We start from the raw sequence: 17,996 nt of genomic DNA on the forward strand, positions 1-17,996 counted from the left end.
CCGATAGTCCGTTCCTCCAAACGAGGGAGTAATTAGCGAGCGTGTGGCTTTATCGTTCCTATCCCTCGGTGTGTTTATTTCTCTGCAGAGGCATGACTTCCAGTCTCTCCATTCCTCTCTATCTCACTGTCTTGTTTAGGAATCGGATGAAAGCGAGGAGTTGCATTTCATCACGCTCCAAGTCAGACTAAAGCAAACAAACGGAGCGCTTGAGCTTGTATAAACTACTGCCACCACTTTCTGTAGAGGTCTGGGTAGGGTTGCACTAGCAAGTTCTTACTTAAAATTGGAACGTAAAGTCTACACTAGATGCGTAGCTAGTTTCTAACTAACTTTTGGTTGGACCATTTGATCTTAAAGGCTGGAATGCACTGCACGACTTTGCAGTCTGGACAAGTCGACGCTAGTCTGCAGATTAGTTGACCGTTTCCACAGAAAATCGCACAGAGTTTGACGGCACAGACTTGTTCATGCATTCAGAGGATATCAAACATATTTGATATTTTAAGCCAGTTTTAGAACACGTTATTTTCATTTTTCTCACGTCTGCCAGCGACGAGCCACACGTTTCTGTGAAAGTTTGCTGTGTTCAAAATCACTTCAAATCTGGTATGTGTGTGATGCACAGTTTTTCTCTGTAACAGATGCTTAGTGTTACTGCATAGTGTATTCCAGTCTTTAGACAGAACATAGCTAGTAGGTGTCAGTATAGTCACATAATATGACATTTACCTTCATTGATCATTGAGGAACCTTCAATTTCACGAGAAGTTGCAGTGTGTTTGTATTTTGCCTCGCATAACTTATGGTAAAAATAAGCTTCCACTGAAATACAATCCTTAATCATGAAATAACGTGATAAGTATGAAATTATTAGAAACACTGACACAAAAAACAAATGACATTTAATTTATTTGCATAATGTTCTCTGTCCTAAAACTTTAAATGGGTGTAAATGTAAATATAATATACGCAATATTGAATTTTTGACAGGAATAAGTGAAGGATAAATTACGTGGTCAAGGGATTGAACTGTTGTTTAACATTACAACATTTTGTTTGTTCAGCTGACAACGCGTCTTTCCGTAAAAAAAAAAAAAAACTTCCGAAAATTACGTGATCTAGGACCTTTATTGTAAAGATTGTAAATCTAGCCTTGTTTTAAATTCAATATGATATCTATCGATGCAATTCAAACAAACATTTTCATGATTTGTTATCACAACTTTTTATCTTTTGCCAAATCAACTTCGATAACTAATGTGTGAAGATAACATACTATTTTGAGTTTCTGTTTATTAAATCATTCTTCTTCATTGTATTAACTCAATTTTTTTAATTACATCGAACTTAAAAAGCTTTTTTTAAACCAACATTTTTTTTTACAGTGCAAGCATTCCTGGTCGGAGGTTTCCATATTTAGTATATACATAAAGTTATGTTTCAGCTGTAGTTTTAATGGTGCAATGAGAGAATATTTAGTAGTGTGTATTCTGTGTAAACTGGTGCAACCAATCCCTGTTTTTGCTAGTTAACTTTAGTTAACCTCTGCTGGTGGATGCTGTAACTACACTCTGAAGGCAGAAAGTTTATGAACAGGAATGCATTCAGGATTCAAGCACATACCTGAAACCCTCACAATCCAGATTCGGTGCAGTTTGTGTCGCTTTAACCTCAGGAAGTCATAGAAATTCCTTGGCCAACATCGCGACCGGAGTCACCTAAGCCACCTCACCCATAATAACCATGAAAACACTCGCAGTAAGCGGTACCAGACCATATTCAGTCCTGCGTTTCTTACACAGACGAGACGGAGTGGGGTAATATCAGAAAGAGAGATAGGATCTCTGGATCTTTGCTGTGTTTTGACTCCGCTCTAAACACTGGCTCGGGTTTGCATGCTTCTCAGCGGACTTCCTCGCGGTGTTTGTTTGGTCAGCGCACACTACATACCTGCACAAAACACACCGGCCCACATGCCATCTCGAAGATGCTTATCCAGTTCAGGATGGGAGCAAAATATGAGTTCTGTATGTGAAAAGGGGAGCTGTGACGTGAGAAAATCATATGGCTTCTCATAAACTTATGAGAGTTGTGTATGTTAAGTTGGAGAACAATTAAGTTGATTTACTTCGAAAAAATGTTCACTCAGAAAATGCTTGTAGATTTTTCCAAATTATTACAAAGATACGACAAATAATGCATTGAGTTACACATGAAAATTAGAAGTATTTATTTTAATGAAATAATATTTTATTGTAAAACACACTCTGATCATCTTTCTTGGAAACATTTTATAATAAGGTTCCATTATTTGAGTGCATTAGTTAACATGAACATTAGTTGAATAAAAAATAAATCTAAATATTTATTATATTAGTCTTAGTTAATGCTAATTTAAATTATTACAAAAATTTATTCAATTAATTGCTAATCAATTAATATTTGTTAATATTATTTAATGGACTCAACTTTAAAAAAAATCCCCTGAGTCTTTCTTTTTAAATCCAGTTTACAAAGAAAGAGAACATAGTAATAAACATTAAAATACACACTGTTTAGAGACAATAGTAAAGCAGAAAGACAATATAACACTGTGATCAATTTGTTCACTAGCCTTTTGTGTGTAAAGGACGTCCAATATTTCAATGTTGTCGTCATGACAATGCAAGGCTGGTAAAGTCATTAATCCTGGTCAGTTTTTGCACGATGTCCGTGAAGGAATGGCAAGAAGGAAGATGCAGCACTGGCACATCCACTGATGATGTTCAATTACATCTACAGCAAAAAACAACATTTAAGACATTGCATGTCAAGTAATATAGTTTGTTTTATTTTAACAAACGTATGAGAGTCACATTTCGGCCTCCTATTTTCTTCCATTAAAGAAACAAAAATGTTTTGCCCACCAAAAAAAAAATATATATATATATATATATATATTATTATTTTTTTTTATTATTTTTTTTTTGTGGAAATATCTGAATTGTTGTTGATGGAGCTGTATTAACCCGGAAGCCAGAACATTCCTCTAAAGCACTAATCATATAAGAATGCTGTAAACGGGTAAGATGGCTTCAGATTACACACTCGGCCCGGAGCTGCTGTACGAGTGACTTTCGATATGAGCTTTCCCACAATCCTCCTCACACACACTTAATCTCACACCCACTGTGCCAATCCATCATGAATTATAAAACTGCACCACAACACCTACGACACTGACACACAGACTGTCTGACGAAAGAGAGCAGCAACAATTCCTCAACTCCAGAACGCTCTCGTCTCATGGTTTATCATTTTTCATTCAAACTCACTGTAAACCATAATGCTCTAAACTATTAAAAGGGCAAACTTAAATTAAACAAATTAACTTTCATGAGTATCTAACTTTCCTTTTCGTTTGAGTTCACAAAAATGACACATTAAGTAATCTGGAATGTTTCAATGTTTTGAGTTTAATGAACTTGTTTCTTTTAGTTTAGACGAACTTAAATTTAACTGAAACATGGGATTTACATTTCCCAGCATGCTTTGTCATGGGACTCAAAAGGGAGAGTACATGCTCAAATTAAGTGTTATATCAGCCTGTTCTCACGTAAATGCGTCTCTATAGCACGCAGTGTGTTTATCGTGCAATTTATGCGCAAAAATGAGTTTTTACGTGCATATGATACGCAGTTTTCGCGTGCATTTGATACGCACTTCATTGCGTGTAATACACACGCACCCCACACACCACTACTAAACCTACCCTAACCAGCCCATGCGTGTCCTATGCACGTAAAAACTCATATAAAAACGTGTATAAATTACATGATAAACACACTGCTATAGAGACGCATTTAGTGTGATCGGGTTGGTTATATAGTGTTTTTGTGTGCGAGATTAATGTTAAGCGGGAGATGTTTTATATGTTAATTTAGAAGAGTTTCTGTTATGTGGGATTGTTTTCAGGGTCATGGTGACGAGTGGAGCATGAGCTTGAGAATAGACATATTTTAAATGTTCTATATTGACGTATTAATTCGGCAATTGCTATGTTCAATCGTGTTACAAATTGACAAGCTTGCATTTACAGAATAAGCTAATTATAGCTAATTGTTTCCCTGACTAAATAAATAAGTCTAAAAATAATAAAGAAATTAATATTTTTATTCAAGGATTCATTAAATTGATCAAAAGTGACAGTAAAGAATGTTCAAATAAATGCTTCTTTTTTTTTAACTTTCTATTCATCAAAGAATCCTAAAAATTAAATCTGAAGCCGTACAACTGATTTCAACACTGATAATAATCAGAAATGTGTGTTGAGCATCAAATCATGTCAGCAAAAATGTCAGCAAATCATCATATCATCAAAAAAAGAAAATCATCATAAATGTCAGCGAATCATCATATTATACTGATTTCTGAAGGATCATGTGACACTGAAGACTGGAGTAATGATGCTGAAAATACATCACATAATAAATTACACTTTATATATTCACATAAAACACATGTTGATTATTGTTACTGTTTTTACTATATTTTTGATCAAATAAATGCAGCTTTGGTGAGCAGAAGAGACTTTAAAAAAAAAAAAAAAAAACTTTTGAACAGTAATATATATAAAGATTTTCACACCACGAAACAATGAAAGCCAATCATAATATATTTAGTTTCAAATGTACAGTTATTACGAGCAGATTTTTTAGACCAATATGATTTCGCAGAAAATAAAACCAAACCGTTCGGCCACTTTTCTGTCACATCTGGTTACAGAGTTAAAAAACTCTAATACTATAGAATTAAACAGTTAAGTGGCAAATTATTACTCATTAAATATGGCAAAACCTTAATCATTCTCATTACATAATGCATCCATTACTCTCATCGAGTGTTCTTCAGAAGGATTAGAGTCATTTTATCCTTTAAGTGACATTGGATATGTTTTACAGTGAATCACCAGCGAGAACAGATCATAGATCTGAAAAGCAGAACGTCTGGAAAAACGTCCCGAGTATCGCAGACATAACTCACTATGTTCTCTGCCTGAAATATTTGGACTCCAAATATGCCCCAAAATTCCCAGTCTGACTCTAAAGACTCGCACCATCAACACAAGCGCCACAGCTCTCTAACCTTTCCAATAAAACAATGGCAAAGTTACAACATGTCAGGCGTTTTCAGAAACCAAGTTATTCAGGCTTTAAAAACCCAAGGACGCTGATCTGAACTTCCTGAACAACATCAACACAGATGATCCCCGGCCAACTCTCATTAAACGCTATGCAAATCTAACCACCCAGCCTGCACGAGTGTGTGTGTGTGTCACATAAAAAACCTCATTATGAGAGAAGTTTCCACTGAAGTGAGAGCATTTGATCACGGCGTTGTTTCTATGACAGAACTGAAGTGCTAGAAAACACTGACTCTGATAGAAACATCACATCTCCTTTCCTCCTGTCACTCAAACTCGATGAAGGACAGGACTGTGAACTGCAGAAAAACACACAAGGGTGTATTGATGACCCTGGATGTGGTTTATGAAACGTACAGAGAACACATCCTGAAGCCTAGAAACAATGCAAGTTCCCTTTGTAAAGATTCTGTGTGGAAATCACGAGCTACGTCACGCTCAGCTCGCGGTCACGAACCTGACATTAAAATACACGAAGGTCAAGATTTGAAGATCAGGCCAACAATCGGGGAAAGCCTGATGATATTAAACAATCCTTATCATTCTTATTACGTCATGAACTCTCCAGCAGACGGCTGAATCTTCCACAGATGAAGCTGAGGGACGAGAGCATCACGTATAGAGATGCACAGAGTGATCCTGGATGTGAAGAAGATATGGACAATTAATCAAATATTGTGACTGTACATTTAAAGAAATGTTCCTAAATACACTGCATTTTTAGAAAGTTTTAAATTCGCAAATCATCCTAAAAGTGCAGTTAAACAAGCACACACTGATATACAATATACAATATATATATATATATATATATAATTCTGCTCAAATAAATGATTTTATAAATGCATGCAGGCATATATGCATGTATAAAATTATGAATAAAATGACATGCATGCATGAATGTATACATACAGATACATGACCATAAAAATGCATAAAAATAAATATCTTTATTAAAATGTGTTTACAATATTATACTCAGTGGCGTCATGCCCATTCAAAGTGAGGGGGCACGTGACCCCTCAGATTTTTCCTCCCTGATAATTTTTTTGTCACAACTTTATTCCTATTATGCTCCATAATACACCAGAGATATTATTTTATCCGCAACAGCATCACAAAACTCATCATTCATCCGCACCAACATTTTTGACCAATTTTCAAAACCGCACCCGCCCGCCATCCGCTGATCTGGCGATGGACGGCGCTGCTGATGACAGCCGCGAGTTAACGTTACCTCAGATTGTCAGCAGTGAACTCCGTCTCCGATCGGCGCACAGGGACAAAAATAAATAAATTGCCTAAACGCACTTCGGCAAACCTGACCTTGTCTGATAGGCTTCTGTACAATATTTTCATTGTAAGTTAGCCTGATAGAAAACGCATTTTGGCACATCATTTCAACATGGTGCTTTTAGCCTACTATGAATGCCTATTTCACTTTATTTTTTAGCAATTAGATAGAAAGCTCGAATAAAATAACAAGTAATTTACATTATAGGCAAACTACGCACTGTCATGTCAGGGTGACGACTATAAGACAGCGCCGCCGCTCCCACCACGCGCTGTGCGTAGGGCGAGCTGAGGGGGCACCAAAAAAATAGCCTAATGAAAAATCAATAATTATAATTCCGATATTATTTCAGTATAGACGAATCCGACGAGCGTTCTGTCTAGGCTGCCATCTTGTGGCGACGCCATTACTGAGCTGTTACCGGTATGTAAACAAACCTCCGTGATAACGCACCCTCGATGACAGCTACAGCCAGGCAGAATGACTTGTTGGGTTGATGATGTTAGACAGTGGCCTCCAGTCACAGATGAAGGTACAAACGATCTTACAGATTATTTATGAAAATAGCTTGGCAATAACTATGCTAGCTAGGCTAACGTTAGCTAACGAGGAAACTATAAAAAGATCTGTCCATTTGGCAACAATAAATAAATGAATGACATCAAATAAACGAATTCATGTTTTTCATTTGTGTCCATTATTTATCTCATTTTCACATTGCAAAAGGCAAGGGTAAGGTACAGCTAGAAAGTATACATAATATCGATCAATTAGTGTTTTTAAACCATGAAAAGAGGTCAATATAACAGCAGAACAATGTCACATAACGTTACATTTAGCTCAGGAAAGCCATTATGACCATAGCATGTTAATTGAATAGAAAAAATAGCTAGAGAGGAGATTTTGCTGAGCACTATATTACATATTTATTATATTTTTTACTTATGTCATTAAATAATTGTTATTATTATAACAAAAACTGCATTATATTTAATTTAATTTGTTATTTTAAACCTTTAATAATACCAGCAGATTGGGCCGTCTATGTTTACAGCATTACAGAAATCTGTGTAAACCGTATGGCACCGGACAGGGGCAGTCGACCCGGGGTATTTTATGTAACTCACAACGTTTACTCTTCCAAACTGAAATTGTACTGCCACCACTGAAACAATTGATAACGGAACATGTTTTCCCACTCGACATTATAAAAGTTACACGTTAGTGACAGTCGTAAATCGCGGGCTGTTTATTCCAGTGGACGCAAGTTGCAACTAAACCAATAGGAGGCAATGGCGCAACGCTACCCAGCAACAGCTCAGTTATGGCGCCCGCTTTACTTCCGGTAGTTTCGCCGGATTCGTCTATAGAAATGTAGACATCCCAAGTCTCCCGGAAGTTCCGCAAATTAGTTAAAATCTCCCGGAATCTAGAGCGAGCGCGCCAGCGAGACGAGACTGTGCTCCAAACCGTGTAGCGCGTGCACGGCAGAGAGGGAGAGAGCAAGAGACCGCGCGCCTCATGATTCCACATGTAATATCATTCCTTATTTTCTTTTTTTGGATTTAGGTATAGTCGGATAACAATATTTAACAAATGTATATTTTTCATTTGATTGGTTCAACCGGCCGCCACCCGCCCGAATTTAATTAAAATATTATTTTTCGTCACGTCATCCGCCCGATCCGCGGTTTATCCGCGTCTGTAACCGCCAACCGCGCAACTGTGTATGTTCAAGCAACTCACTCTCGCACGTTAAGCTGGCAATGAAGTGGTAAGTGGGCAAAGCAACAAATCGGCATTGAATTAGTTATCGGATGATATTAAAAGGTAGCGGGATTATTTGTGGTTGACCTGGAAATTTTTACTTGATCAAAAAGTTATGGATTTGATATTAGCTGCGAATTCAGAGCATTAACTTAAGTTGTGTCAGTGTAACGTTGCTGCAACGGAGGGTTGCTGCTAGCTCCGTTAAAGGTATTTCTGTCCCTCCCAAACCGCATTGAAATGGTATGTTTAGCAGCCAGAATTTAAAAATTTTCAGGGGGAGAAACCCCCTGACCCCTCCTAACATGAGCCATATCACCCGTTAGAAAACAATTGCAACGTCGGTCTCAGATTGTGCCCGCCCAGAATTTTGGCTTGCATGACGCCCCTGATTATACTCTATTATAATATGATAGATTATAATAAATGTTATGATAAATTATGTATATCATTATTCAGTAAATATAATTTCAAATGCTACATATATGTTGATAACAGCATAGCTCAAGGAAATACATTTTTTTCAAATTGAAAGCAGGTATTTAAAAAAAAAATTCATATTTTTTGATAATATTTGTATTTGTGGGTATTGTTTTAATCCATTTTTAAAATATAAATACTTTTAGATTTTTTAAAGTTTGGAAATATAATTATCTTAAACTCTAATAAATAATAATTAATATTTATCCATTTTTGAAGGATGAACTGATGAAAAACAATAAACGTATATACGTATTTAAGACATGCATGCTTCATTTTGCATATTGTCATGTCGGCTTCTGCCTTTGTCATGTATAGAGAAAGAGTTCTGATGTGCGTTTATAAAGCCGGCCCAGCGTTCTGCAGCAGTGTTCAGTAATCGGGAAAGGAAAGCATGAAACCAGCGGTCTGACCACTCTCTCACCGGTAACACACACAACAGAAGAGCTTTGTTTGAGAGAGCAACGTGACACTTTGTTCTGGAAAGTTTGTTTTCTTCATATCATGAAGAACCAAAACCCAGAAACAATCAAAGAGGAAGAGAACTCAGCTGGCGGTGCGCGGCCCGAGGAACGTCCTGGAAGACCGCGGTAAACTGATGTCTCACCGCATGTACCGCGGTAAACTGATGTCTCACCGCATGTGTACCGCGGTAAACTGATGTTTCACTGCATGTGTACCGCGGTAAACTGATGTCTCTCTGCATGTGTACCGCAGTAAACTGATGTCTCTCTGCATGTGTACCGTGGTAAACTGATGTCTCTCTGCATGTGTACCGCAGTAAACTGATGTCTCTCTGCATGTGTACCGTGGTAAACTGATGTCTCTCTGCATGTGTACCGTGGTAAACTGATGTCTCTCTGCATGTGTACCGCGGTAAACTGATGTCTCACTGCATGTGTACCGCGGTAAACTGATGTTTCACTGCATGTACTGCGGTAAACTGATGTCTCACTGCATGTGTACCGCGGTAAACTGATGTCTCACTGCATGTGTACCGCGGTAAACTGATGTTTCACTGCATGTGTACCGCGGTAAACTGATGTCTCACTGCATGTGTACTGCGGTAAACTGATGTTTCACTGCATGTGTACCGTGGTAAACTGATGTTTCACTGCATGTACTGCGGTAAACTGATGTCTCACCGCATGTGTACCGCGGTAAACTGATGTCTCTCTGCATGTGTACCGCGGTAAACTGATGTCTCACTGCATGTGTACTGCGGTAAACTGATGTCTCACCGCATGTACCGCGGTAAACTGATGTCTCACCGCATGTACCGCGGTAAACTGATGTCTCACCGCATGTACCGCGGTAAACTGATGTCTCTCTGCATGTGTACCGCGGTAAACTGATGTCTCACCGCATGTGTACCGCGGTAAACTGATGTCTCTCTGCATGTGTACCGCGGTAAACTGATGTCTCTCTGCATGTGTACCGCGGTAAACTGATGTCTCACCGCATGTACCGCGGTAAACTGATGTCTCACTGCATGTGTACCGCGGTAAACTGATGTCTCTTACCGCGGTAAACTGATGTCTCTCTGCATGTACCGCGGTAAACTGATGTCTCTTACCGCGGTAAACTGATGTCTCACTGCATGTGTACCGCGGTAAACTGATGTCTCTCTGCATGTGTACCGCGGTAAACTGATGTCTCACCGCATGTGTACCGCGGTAAACTGATGTCTCACTGCATGTATACCGCGGTAAACTGATGTCTCACTGCATGTACCGCGGTAAACTGATGTCTCACCGCATGTACCGCGGTAAACTGATGTCTCACTGCATGTGTACCGCGGTAAACTGATGTCTCACTGCATGTACCGCGGTAAACTGATGTCTCACCGCATGTGTACCGCGGTAAACTGATCTCTCACCGCATGTGTACCGCAGTAAACTGATGTCTCACCGCATGTACCGCGGTAAACTGACGTCTCTCTGCATGTGTACTGCGGTAAACTGATGTCTCTTACCGCGGTAAACTGATGTCTCTCTGCATGTGTACCGCGGTAAACTGATGTCTCTCTGCATGTGTACTGCGGTAAACTGATGTCTCACCGCATGTACCGCGGTAAACTGATGTCTCTCTGCATGTGTACTGCGGTAAACTGATGTCTCTCTGCATGTGTACCGCGGTAAACTGATGTCTCACCGCATGTACCGCGGTAAACTGACGTCTCTCTGCATGTGTACCGCGGTAAACTGACGTCTCTCTGCATGTGTACCACGGTAAACTGATGTCTCTCTGCATGTGTACTGCGGTAAACTGATGTCTCTCTGCATGTGTACCGCGGTAAACTGATGTCTCACCGCATGTACCGCGGTAAACTGACGTCTCACTGCATGTGTACCACGGTAAACTGATGTCTCACCGCATGTACCGCGGTAAACTGATGTCTCTCTGCATGTGTACCGCGGTAAACTGATGTCTCACCGCATGTACGGCGGTAAACTGATGTCTCACTGCATGTGTACCACGGTAAATTGATGTCTCACCGCATGTACCGCGGTAAACTGACGTCTCACTGCATGTGTACCACGGTAAACTGATGTCTCACCGCATGTACCGCGGTAAACTAATGTCTCACCGCATGTGTACCGCGGTAAACTGATCTCTCTCTCTCTCTCTCTCTCTCCTTTGCTGTTTTATTTTCTCATTTACATTTCTTTCAGCAATGACGTAACCTCCAGCCTTTGCTTTCTCTCCTCGGTGGCACACTAATAAAACTTCACTTACACACTCTGCCCTGAGTGCTTACAAGTGAGCACAATTTGCAAAAAATGCACACTTCATGAGACTTGCCAAGATCAGTACAACTAGGAGACCCTGATGATGGCACACACACGCACGAACATGCACACACGCACACACACACAGACACACGCACACACACACACCAGGAAGTTTGAAACACAAACACAAGTTTGGGGTCTATAAGAAATGTTCAATGTTTTGGAGAAAAGTTTCTTCTGCTCAACAAGGCTGCAATTATTTGATAAAAAAACACTGTAATAACAGCAGTATTGTGAAATATTATTACAAAACAACTGTTTTCTATATAAATATACAGTAACGTGTCATTTATTATTTTCAGCATCATTACTTCAGTCTTCATAAATGCATAATATATAAATCAACCCTCATGTCTTTACATAAAACAAAAAGTACAAAAGATTTAGAAGTGCTCAAACACTTTAAACACACTCTTCGCAGATAAATGTGAACATCTGTGTGAGGAGGCTGTACACTTCCAGAAGTGATTCAAGGTTAAAACACAAAATGACCTTAAACATACAATATAATCACTTTTCCACTCTCGCTGATAGTTGAGTAAACGCAGTTATCTCTGCGCTGACTCATTATGCCATTATCACTGAGCCCGAGTCAAGGCATTGCCTCATAAAGTCTGAGGAAACGTGTGTGTGACTTACTGTACTGAACTTTTTTTAGGAAAATATAGCTAAATCTATACACAAAATGCATTTCATTACTACTGTATATAAATTAAATTAATTCTATACGGAGCCCCTTCATGGGGGGAAAATGAAATGGTAGAAAAAAACATTTATTTCAATGCTTTATGATGTAAGTTTCTCAGGGGAAGGCAAAAGCATTGAAATATAATTTTTCCTCCAATCTCATATTTTGTTTCATCACCATGTCCCGTTTAGGGGTTCCGTAGAATTCATTTCATTTATATAGTTAAATTACATGCATTTCGGGGAAACGTAGCTATATTTCACTGAAATATATGAAATTAATCAAAGAGATATATAAACACATATACAGGTGAAATTTGAAAAATTAGATTATGGTTTTATGTATTAGCTGTACGCCATAATCATCAAAATTATAACAAATAAAGGCTTGAAATATCTCACTTTGAATGTAATGAGTCTATATAATATATTAGTTTCACCTTTTAAGTTGAATTACTGAAATAAATGAACTTTTGCACCATATTCTAATTTTTTGAGTTTCATCTGTATATTACATTTATATAGCGCTTTTCTCGGCACTCAAAGTGCTTTACATGAAAGGGGGAATCTCCCAAACTGTGTATATATCATCATATAAAATAAATGTGAAGTTCAACAGCTCATTTAACATATAATCCCAAACTGGGGAATAGAAAGAAAATATGGATAAAGGGAAACGAGAGAAAACTCAACCTTTCTGTATTTTCTGTGGGACATATCAAATAACTAATACTCAGCAGGAGCTGAACATATTATATGTGGTGCCATAAATGATATTAAAATAACAGGTTAAACCAGTTTCATGAGCTTAAGGGGAGTTATTGATAAAGCCTGCGCAGCTGAGCTGGTCTGAACGCAGCTAAACTTAAAATAGCACTTCAACACAAACAGATTTGAGTCATTTTGATGTGAAAATAGCAACCCTCACTTTAGCCTGATTAGGAACAATAAATAAATAAAAACTGGTAAGTTGTGGTCACTAAAAAAAAAAAAACGTGTTCCTCATTGAGATTACTTTGAATTTATAAGCCTGGAAGTAGTTTCAGTGAAACCGATTCTGCCAGTGATTTTAGAGCCGGCGGCAGGAACAATCCCGTTCTGTTGAACAAGCATTACTCTTCCTGCTACGGCTTTATCCAATGAAAACACAGGCCAGTGACGTCTCCCAGCTGATGATGTCATCTCATTACACAGGTCCATCTGCGTTTATAGATGTTTGCTTTCTGCGACTGCACCAGACGCTTCTTTATAGACAAACAAAAGTCGTCTGAGCGCATCCATGATGCCATAGCTGACGTGATCGCGGGATGATAACTGAGGTTTCTGGACGGGAGAGACGGCACGGGAAATGGGGAAAGGAGTGCAAAATGTTTAATGCGTAATTAAAGCCGATAATTAGGGATGATTGGATAAAACTGAAGCTTTCTTGAGCTGATCCAAAGTCTTAGACCACCAGAGTAACACATGCGTAAGTAAGTCTTCAGAGATGACGTGTGCAAAAGAAAATGCATAATCCCACATCCCTACTTTAAAAAATGATTGAAACTGATGCCAAAATCAAGTTGACTGAACTCCAACGGTTCATTTATTAACAAACGAGCTCAACAAAGACAGTCTGGTACCGCTGGACTGGTTGCACTGGTTTCTGCAAACCTGTGGGAATGACTAATGCTGGAGTCTGGTGGATATTTATAGAAATAAACTGGAGTTCAAACTGAGTTCTGTGCATCTACAGCCGGTCAAAAGTTTGGGTTACACTTATTTTAAGATGTCCTTGTTACAATGTCACTTTACATTTAAGTACTATAATATAAATTAACAACATGTACTTATGTAATTAGGGTTAGGGTTAGGATGAGGGTTTGGTTTAGGGTTATTTGCATGTAATTATGCATAATTTACTATAATTATTAGGACACTAAGATAAAGCGTTAACAAAGTTTGTAATAATTAATACTATGTTTCAACAAAGTCTCTTCTGCTCAGCAAGGCTTCATTTGTTTGATGAAAAAAAAAAAGTTAAAATAAGTAAAATCTTAAATATTATTGCAATTTAAAATAACTGTTTACTTTGTGAATATATGTTAAACTGCAATTTATTCCTGTGATAAAAAGCTGAATTTTCAGCATCATTCTTCAGGGTTAGTGATGTAATTATGCATAATTTACTGTAACTACTACAGTAAGTACATGTGACGTGTGTAACAAGTGCACTATAAGCATTATAAAGTTTTAAATGATTAAGACTATGTTTTAACAAAGTCTTTTCTGCTCACCAAGGCTGGTGACCAAGGTTTGATGTAAAAATCAGTAAAATTATGAAATATTATTCCATTTAAAATAACAGTTTTCTATGTGAATATATAGTAAAGTGTAATTTATTCCTGTGATCAAAGCTGAATGTTCAGCATCATTACTCCAGTCTTCAGTGTCACATGATCCTTCAGAAATCAGTATAATATGATGATCTGATGCTCAAGACACATTTCTGATTATTATCCGTGTTTAAATCAGTTTTATTGTAGAAATGAATCACATGCATTCAAGTCCTAGGCAAGTAATAAAAATAGGGAAAAAATAAAACTTTTATTCTGCAAGGACGCAATTAATTGACCAAAAGTGACAGTAGAGACATTTATAATGTTACAAAAGATTATATTTCAAATAAATGCTGTTCTTTTGAACTTTCTATTAATCAAAGAATCCTTGCGGGTGGGGGTGTGTGTGGGGTGTGTGTGTGTGTGTGTGGGGGGGGGGGGGGCCCTATTTGTTTACACAGAAATATGTAGCTGCAAAAACACTGATAATAATAAAAAACTTTCTTAAAAATCGAGCACCAATAATAATTGTGCAGCAAATCATTATAATACAATGATGTCTGATGGATCATGTGACACTGAAAACCTTCAGAGACTGAATCTGTCGAGAACTGGTGCCACTGACCTGGTTAGTTCTTCCAGAAGCGGCGTCAGTAAAGTGATAGCAGCTTGCAATCTTGATTTTGGAAAACTTTTAGTTGTAATCTGCATCAGAAAGTCTGCGAAGGGTCCGTGGGCGTCCCGTCAGAGGGTGCAAACAGGCTTGAGCTCACTCCTGCCAGAAACCCTGCTAAAAAGCACACATTACATCAGTGAGCGGTGGCCCTACAGAACCCTTCTCAGCATAAACACCCACACACACACACACACACGTTTAGATGCAGCGAGGTGTGTGTCCCCACCGCTCAACTTACATACAAACAAGTCTCCTCCAGCTGTGTGACCCTTGCACACGAAAGGTCAGCGTCCCGTCCTTGCGGTCACCTGTTATTTCAGTTTCCGTCATGATAATGATGTAGTTGACCCACTGACCCCAGAATTAACCTTTAACCCGCGTTGCCTGACATAACGGAACCATCACCTGAAATCCCATGACCCTTCTTTTAGGCCAGGAAGGGATGTTTCTATTTTAGGAGGCCAGATGAGGCCGATATGTGTTTTGTTTTTTCCTCTAGGCTTCTCGATTCTGATATATCCATTTTCAGTTCAGCTAAAACTGACCATTCTGTCATTATTAACTCAATCCAAACCGGTTTGACTTACTTTCTTCTGTGGAACATTAAAGAAGATAGTTTGAAGAATGTTCACGCTCCTATTTTCCTTAGAATGTACAATATAACAATTTTAAAATGTTGTATTTGCATTCATATGCTGTCGAATCAGATGAGATTATCACAAAAACTTACATTTGAGTTTCTACAGGCTTCAGAAGATTAAATAACCTTTATTATGATTTTTTTTTCGGGTTTGCATTGCCTTTCATTTTCATGTTGAAAAATTACGTAGATTTGAAATGATTTATTTTCACAGAAATTGCTTGTAAATTTCACACTCTAAAAAATGCTGAGTTGTTTCAACTCAATTTTAGGTAAAATATGGACAAACCCAAACGTTGGGTTAAAAATGTAATTTAAAAATGTAACCCAACGGCTGGGTTTGTCAATATTTGGCCCAAAATTGGGTTGAAACAACCCAGCATTTTTTAAAAAGTGCACAAATTATTAGAAAGAAACGGCACGTTACATTGAATTAAACATGACATTTTGAAGTTAAAAAAGACTGAAATAGTATTTTCTTTGTTTTAGTTGCAACATCAAAAATGCAGTGAACGACTACATTATATTGAACAAAACAACAAATATAAAATGGGGTTAAAAAAACAGACAGCATCAAGACAGCATGCATAAAGAAAAGCAGAAAAAAAGTTCTTGACTGTAAAGTTTGCAACTGATTACATTGATTATTCAAACAAATGAAGCAAATAATGAAGCAGGATCTTAAAGGAACATCTCTGAATCGGATTTAATAACTGAATGAACTTTTTGATCCACTGGGGAACTTCTAATAAGCGACCCGCGGATCGTATGACAAAACGGAGCAAGAGGACAATCCGAGCAATTTCAGGGTCTCGCTGATAATAATCCGAGCAGCTTCGGCTTTCCGGCACGGATTTCAGCAGAGCGAGACAAACAAAGCTTTCTTTGAGCAACATCTCGGTCTCGCTTATTATAATCAAGGCCTTTAAAATGAAGAGGACAAAAAACAAGAACGCTTATCCTAACGCTTCATTGTGTTTCTCGAGCTGAACTGGCCATCGCGTTGCTGTACACTTAACCGCCTCTCTCCCCAAAACACCTCCACGCAGGAGGGCGGAACGGATGGATTATGGGATTTATCCAGGAGTCATTTCTTACCGAGTAACAGGACTCCGTGGCAGGCGGACAGGCCAAATTGCGGCGAGGTAGACGTTAAACGCTGGAAAATTAGGGAGGGGTAACACTATCTACCCACTTACAAATGTCCGATAATCCGGTACATGTGCAGGCCACTGAGGAGATACTCTCCCTTTTAAGCCCCCTTGTCAGTCCCAGCAGATCTTACAGCGTTTGGCATGGAACACAAAGTCACATGCAATTAAGTTCACAATCCTGACAAAGCCTCTCTAGGGATGCGGGAACCACAAAAGTGGGAAACTCCTATTTGTTGGGTTAGCAGTGAGCAATGCAAAACACGGTGATTCAGAGTGATGCAGCAGAAGTGAGTATTAGCGCTTTTAATCCCGGCTTTAAGCGCTGGCCCTTCTTACATATGCAAGTGGAGGATGAAATGGCAAATATCTGATGGCTGACTGAATCTCTTCATTAATCAAACGCCTCTGACGTCAATCGCACAGAGTAATACCGTCCAGCATCAATCTGCAATCATTAAAAAGCCATGCTTACATAATGATTTATGATACTCTTCTGTAATAACGTATGATAACACTTCTGCATGCTCTATTACAGATTATTATGGTGTAAAATGAAACTAAATAGATGTTCGGCATGCCATGAGGCTTATTTTTATGCAAATGTCTGCATGCATATTCCCTGCGGTTATACCGTTTGCAGTTGATGCTATATAGCGGAGCGTCAGCGGTAGAGAGACTCGTTTTCACAGCTATTCGTTTGAATAGATACTGAGATGTGGCATATCAATTAATTTACAGAATCTGAAATGCAAACCTAGAAATATTTAAATAGATACATACATAAATAAATACATTCATAAAATGTAAAAAAAAATATGTAAGAACAAAAATATAACTGCATAAATAAATACAACCAAAAATATAAATAAATAAAAGTGAGAACTAAAAGATAAATACATAAATATAAGAACAAAAATGAATAAAAATAAATGCAAGAACAAAATTATTAATAAATAAATAAATAAACGACCTAAAAAGAAAGAAAGAAAGAAAGAAAGAC

The 17,996-nt window shown here is 38.1% G+C and overlaps 1 long non-coding RNA gene across 1 annotated transcript; it reads right to left on the reverse strand.

Moving 5' to 3' along the window:
* Positions 1–2,632: 2,632 nt before the first annotated feature.
* Positions 2,633–17,020, reverse strand: LOC306989545. The gene is made up of 3 exons (XR_013795659.1): positions 16,941–17,020; positions 15,152–15,316; positions 2,633–2,778 (listed from the first exon to the last, which is right to left on the reverse strand). It is a non-coding gene; the product is annotated as an uncharacterized lncRNA (long non-coding RNA).
* Between the last annotated feature and the right edge of the window lie 976 nt (positions 17,021–17,996).

Source organism: Phoxinus phoxinus (genome assembly GCF_949152265.1).
Source record: "Phoxinus phoxinus genome assembly, chromosome: 21".
NCBI lineage: Eukaryota > Metazoa > Chordata > Actinopteri > Cypriniformes > Leuciscidae > Phoxinus > Phoxinus phoxinus.